General features: G+C 51.9%; 1 pseudogene; it reads right to left on the bottom strand.

Annotated features, from left to right (window-relative positions):
- Positions 1-5335: 5335 nt before the first annotated feature.
- LOC120395601 lies at positions 5336-6316 on the bottom strand (annotated as a pseudogene).
- Between the last annotated feature and the right edge of the window lie 381 nt (positions 6317-6697).

The raw sequence follows: 6697 nt of genomic DNA, 5'->3' as shown, positions 1-6697 counted from the left end.
TCTGAAACAATGGTCTTGTTTCTTTTAAAACGTATTTGAGCCGGTTTGTGTAAAGTGAAAAAAGAACAGGAGTCCTTGTGGCACTTTAGAGACTAGCAAATTTATTTGAGCATAAGCTTTTGTGGGCTACAGCCCACTTCATCGGATGCATGCAGTGGAAAATACAGTAGGAAGATCTATAGATATACACAGAGAACATGAAACAATGGGTGTTACCATACACACTGTCAGGAGAGCGATCAGTTAAGGTGAGCTATTATCAGCAGGAGAGAAAAAGAACTGTTTGTAGTGGTAATGAAAATGGCCCATTTCCAGCAATTGACAAGATGTGAGGAACTGTAGTGGGGGGAAAAATAAGCATGGGGAAATAGTTTTACTTTGTGTAATGGCCCATCCACTGCCAGTCTTTATTCAAGCCTAATTTAATGGTGTCCAATTTTCAAATTAATTCCAATTCAGCAGTCTCTTGTTGGAGTCTGTTTTTGAAGTTTTTTTCTTGTAATATTGTGACTTTTAGGTCTGTAATCAAGTGGCCAGGGAGATTGAATTGTTCTCCGACTGGTTTTTTAATGTTATAATTCTTGACATCTGATTTGTGTCCATTTATTCTTTTACGTAGAGTCTGTCCGGTTTGGCCAAAGTACATGGGAGAGGGGCATTGCTGGCACATGATGGCATATATCACATTGGTAGATGTGAATGAGCCTCTGATAGTGTGGCTGATGTGATTAGGTCCTATGATGGTATCCCCTCAATAGATATGTGGACAGAGTTGGCAACAGGCTTTGTTGCAAGGATAGGTTCCTGGGTTAGTGTTTTTGTTGTGTGGTGTGTGGTTGTTGTAGGTTTGGGGGCTGTCTGTAAGAGCGGACTGGCCTGTCTCCCAAGATCTGTGAGAGTGAGGGATTGTCCTTCAGGATAGGTTGTAGATCCTTGATTATGGGCTGGAGAGATTTTAGTTGGGGGCAGTGGCGGATTAACAAATTTGCAGCCCCTAGGCCCTCAAAAAATTGCTGTGCACCCCCCACCCGCACCAGCTCACCTCCGCTCCCCCACGGGAAGCCTGGGGGGGGCGGGGAGAAGAAGGAGAGTTGTTGCATGCTCGGGGGATGGCAGCGGTGGAGCAGAGATGAGCTGGGGCGGGGAGCGGTTCCCGCCCCCACCCCCGGGTTACTCCCCGCACCCGCGATCCGCAGCTCACCTCTGCTCCACCTCCTCTGAGTGGGCCGCTACTCACTTCTCCCTCCCTCCCAGTGCTTTTGCGTGGCAAGCCTGGGAGGGAGGTGGAAGGAGGGAAGCGCGGTGCACCTGGGGGATGAGGCGGGCCAGGGATTCGGAGAAGGGGCAGAGTTGTGGGGGGGTGAGCAAATTTGCCGCCCTAGGCCTAGGCCTCGTTGGCCTACGCGATAATACACTGCTGTTTGGGGGCTGAAGGTGATGGCTAGTGGCGTTCTCTTACTTTCTTTGTTGGGCCTGTCCTGTAGTAGGTGACTTCTGGGTACTCTTCTGGCTCTGTCAATCTGTTTCTTCACTTCAGCAGGTGGGGATTGTAGTTGTAAGAACGCTTGATAGAGATCTTGTAGGTGTTTGTCTCTGTCTGAGGGATTGGAGCAAATGCGATTGTATCGTAGAGCTTGGCTGTAGACAATGGGTTGAGTGGTGTGGTCTGGATGAAAGCTGGAGGCATGTAGGTAAGTATAGTGGTCAGTAGGTTTCCGGTCTAGGGTGGTGTTTAGGTGGCCATCATTTACTAGTGCTGTGGTGTCTAGGAAGTGGATCTCTTGTGTGGAATGGTCCAGGCTGAGGTTGATGGTGGGATGGAAATGTGTAAAGTGTAAGTGTCCTTCTCTGAAAGCCAAACTGTTACCTGTCTTCTATTTAAAGTTTTACTGTGCTTTCTGGCCACTTGAGAAAGAGGGTTCACCCCGCCGAAGCTCCCAACCTCCCCGGGGGTGTAATATATTTTCTTTAACAGAGCTGCCTGTGTAGAAATGACGGTTACTGGTACCATCTTTTACTAACACAAATATGAAGGGGGACACATTCATATTGACACATTGAAATAAATATGTTTTATTAATTGCCTGGTTTAACACGACCTTTTACAGCCGCCTGTAAAAATGGACACCACGACCCCTACCATAAGGGAGTCTGAGCTGGTTAATTCTTCCATTTTGTCCTTTTCTGGATTTTCCTCTTGCGATCTGTGTCTCAGACATGAGCAAAACCAGCTGATGCATGATATATTTCCTCCCAAAAAGTGGTGAGCTGGCGCTAGTTTCCACCGGTTCGCAGGAACCGGTTGTTAAATTTTGAAACCCTTTTAGAACCAGTTGTTCCAGGACAACCGGTTCTAAAACAGCTTTTAAATTTAACTAAAGCTCAGGCAGCTATCCACCCGGCCCCTTGCTCAGCTCCCCCTCTCCTCCTGAACGCTCCTCCTCCCCCTCCCCTGCTTCCCGCGAATCAGAGGTTCGCGAGAAGCCCGAAACAAGCAGCAGGCAGGTAAGCTGGGGGCAGGCATGAGGAGGGCTCCAGAGAGGCATAGCACGGCCCAGTCCGGCTCAGGCCGAGTGGCTCCCTCCGGCCTGGCCCCTGGCCTGGCCGTGGCTGAGCACCCCTGCTCAGTCCTGGCCAAGCACCCCCGGCTCTGGCCCCAGTGGCATCGGCCCTGCTGGGGTCCCGCGGCGCCGGTGCTGGTCCCAACCGACCAGCTCCGAGCCGGCCCGGCTCGGGCCCCGCAGCACCGGTGCCGGTCCTGGCCGAGTGGCTCCGGCTCAGCTTGGGCCCCGGGCCTATGGTGCAGTCATGGCCAAGCGGCTCCAGCCCGGCACAGGCCCCGACTCTCCGGCCCAGCTTGGGCCCCGCAGTGCAGGTCCCGGTCCCAGACGAGCAGCTCTTCCCTGGCCCGGCCCAGCCCGGTCTCCACGGCACTGGTCCCGGTCCTGGCCGAGCAGCTCCTGCCCGGCCCTCGCGGCACCAGCACTGGTCCAGGTCCCGGCCGAGTGGCTATGGCCAACTCAGCTCGGGTCCCCACAGTGCCGGTCTCTGTCCCGGCCGAGTGGACCTGGCCATGTCCGAGTGGCTCCAGGCAGCGCGGTAAGGGAGCAGGGTGTAGAGATGGGGTGTTGGAAGAGGGCAGGGGAGTTTGTTGCATTGTGGGGGAGTGGATAGGGGTTGCGGCGGTCAGAGGGCAGAAAATGGGGATTGAATGGGTGCAAGGGTTCGGGGGGGGCAGTCAGGAAGGAGCAGGGGTTGGATGGCGTGGTGGGGGGCAGGAACAGAGAGAAGGTGTGGTTGGATGGGGCAGGAGTCCCGGGGGGCCATCAGGAATGAGAGGAGAGGTTGGATGGGGCGGCAGGGGAGAGTCAGGGGACAGGAAAGGGGGGTGGATGGGGCAGGGGTCCCAGGAGGCCTCAAGGAACATGGGGTGTTGGATGGGGCATGACACCATGGGGGGGCAAGGACCCCTCGTGGGGTGAGGAGGAGGGAACCTGTTGTTAATATTTTGGCAGCTCATCGCTGCGTCCCACGAGGCTACCGATGTCAGTTCTCAAAGACCTCTAGAAAGGCACCGTCGAGCTGTTGAGAGATTTTCAGAAAAGAAACAGTGTAAGCACCCCACTGCTTGTTTTTAGATTTACACAACCTCCTGGTTCCTAACTTCATTACACCCCATCATCAAACGTCACTTCTTAATCATTCATTTACCTGAGCGACATCTTTTTTGTTCACCTTGTCCTCTGGTGACTCCCCTGATCTGCCTTCATCTTCCACCTCTAGGGGGGCGGAAAACGAGAGGCCTTCTTGCTCATCGGGGTGCCTCACGAGGGTTTGGGTTTCGGGTTCTGGCGTATCCATCAACAGCTGTGTCAAAGGGCCCTCATCGGAACTGTCGCTCGTGTAGCGCTTTCTCCACACAAGTCCAAAGGCCCTCGGGGCTAACACAAAGTCTGAAGTTCTCACCAGGGTGGTGAAGGAGTCCATGTTTCCACGATTTCTAAAGCACGTGTTCTTGGTAAAAGATGGCCTCTTCTGCCCCGATTGCTGGGACTTATGGGGTGATAGTGCTGCACTCTGATTGGCAGAGGGCGCTGGGACGAGTTCTTAGAGGGGTGACTTGATCCTCTTCTGGGCAGGTCACCCCACCCCAGAACATCACCGATTGGTCAGATCTGTTCTCAGGGCAGTGCTGTGTGGCTGAAACCCATCGTGATTCGCAGAGGGCAGTGGAGGAGTTCTTAGAGGGGTCACACGAACCACTTCCGGATGGGTCACCATGCTCCGGAACACCCCTGATCGAACAAATCTCCTCTCAGGGTGGGCCTACGGGGGAGAAACCCCTCCTGATTGGTAGAGGGCAGTGGGAGGAGTTCTTAGAGGGGTCACATGACACACTTTGCTTCCGGTCATGTGTCCTCCTTGACCGCAGAAGTACTATTCCCCATGGGTGCGACTTCCAGTGACAGGTGGTCGGGGCTTAAGGGGTCAAGGGGCAGGGTTTAAGTGGCCAAGGGGAGGGGTTAGGGTTTGATTGATGGTAGGTCCCTTATACTATTTCCGGTTTCCATACTACTGAATCCCATCCTGCCAGCGTGCCCATTAACAGAAGGGGCCTACTAATTCCACCATCTCCCTAGCAACCAGCAGGCCTTGTAAGCATGGGCCAAAGTGGCTGAGAACAATGGCTTGTTGTCCTGGGACACAGAGACTGATGATAAGAGACTCTCCTTGCGGTATGACGTTTAACCCCAGATTCCAAGATGAAAGCGGGGTCTGGAGCTTCAATGAGACTGATGGTGTGACTAGCTCACTGGATTTGTTATTTTACCTCAGAAGCAATCCTTCCTTGGAAGATGCATGGCCGAAGTCTCATCCTTACAGATGTTTTGGCTACATGTGTGAATAAAAGCCAACAACCCATGGAGAAGGAGATTAGTATGGCCTGTGGGTGATTAACCAGGGATGGGACAGTGTCAGGCCAGGTGTAATGAGAAACAACAGCCACATCTCTTCTCATAGGAATTCTGAGGTTAGAGCAGCCACCGATACGGCTCTTTAGGGGCCAACATCCCACCGATCCCCTGGCTCTCCACGAACAGAGTGACTTTGTAAATGCTGCTGCCTGGCTTGGTCTCCTTTCCCCAGACTGCTGTCCTCCCTCAATTGCGGGTGGGGATGGCCCCCCTAAGCTTCAGGTCTTAGACCCTGTATGAGCCTCTCTCTACAGAGTGGAGATCAGTAGCTCTTGTTTCCTCGTATATAAGGGTCCAAGATGGAATAGGTGGCCATGACCTGTGTCACCAGCTCTGGAGCTGGATGATGAATTGACTCTTTACTTGACAAGTACCCTGATTATCCTCGCTCGAAGATGGTTGCTTTTCCTGCTGTACACAATTCGATTCATTAAAGGAGGAGCCAGCAGGTAGATGTAACCCAGGATAATTTGAAGCAAGGGAGAAGAGCTCTTCCAGAATCTGTGTATGACAGTCAGGCTGAGCTCTGGCATGTAGAAGAGCAGGACGGCGCAGAGGTGGGAGACGCAGGTGTTCAGGGCCCTAAGGCATTTTGTGGGGGACGTGATGCTCAGCACTGCTTTGAGGATCATCACATAAGAGAGGAAAATGAGCAGCGAGTCCAACCCCACCATTATGACTGTAATAAACAAGCCATAGATGTTGTTGACTGTGATGTCCGAACAAACCAGCTTCATGACGTCCTGGTGCAGGCTGTAGGAATGGGAGAGGACATTGGCTCAAAAGAATCGGAACCATTTCAGGAGAAAGGGGAGTGGAAATATTACTGCCACTGCTCTTAGCACAAACACCTGTCACATCTTGGCTATTCTTGGCAGGGTTAAGATGGAGGCATATCTCAGCGAGTTACAGATTGCGATGAAGCGGTCAAATGCCATCAACAAGAGCACAGAGGATTCAATGAATTGCAGAGAGTGGATGAAGAACATCTGGGCAAAACAAGCATCAAGGCTGATCTCTCTAGAGTTAAACAAGAATAGGCCCAGTATCGTCGGTATGGTGGCTATCAATAAGCCAAGGTCTGTGATGGCCAACATGGAAAGGAAAATGTACATGGGCTCATGGAGGATTGGATCTGTTTTTATAATGAACAGAATGACTGAATTTCCTACTATCGAAATAGCATACATGGAGCTGAAGAGGACAGAGACCCAGAGATGGATGTCTTCCTGCCCAGGTATCCCAGTGAGAAGGAACACTGCAGGTGTGAATTTGGTGTCATTGGCAGCTGACATACCGTACTGGGCAGGTCCAAGAAGTTTTGAACTTTCCTTCCTGAAAGGAAAAAGAACAGGAAAGTAGATGGTATTTAAGGAGACATCTTTCTGCTCTGAGTGCAAATCTAGGATTCCCAGAAGCTCAAGGAAGATCAGAAAAAACATAGATTTGGATTTACACCCCAATAGGATATGCCAATAGGAAGACAGGCACTGCCAGACTGGATCAGACCTGCAGTCCTTCTAGCCCAGTAACCAGTTACACATGCGTCAGGGGAAGATGGAAGAATCCCTGCAATAGGGAGCTATGAGATTAACTGCTCCAAGGGAAAGTTTCCCCCAGGCACCCACTAGTTAGTCATATTTAGTGGTGTAAATCCAGTCCCTCTTTGAATCCTGCTAATCCCTTGGCCCCATTGATATCTTGTGGATCAGAGTTCCACA

The sequence above is a fragment of the Mauremys reevesii genome, linkage group 1 (assembly GCF_016161935.1).
Source record: "Mauremys reevesii isolate NIE-2019 linkage group 1, ASM1616193v1, whole genome shotgun sequence".
Lineage (NCBI taxonomy): Eukaryota > Metazoa > Chordata > Testudines > Geoemydidae > Mauremys > Mauremys reevesii.
Note: the sequence above shows the minus strand (reverse complement) of the source record. Positions and strands in the feature narration are given on the sequence as shown.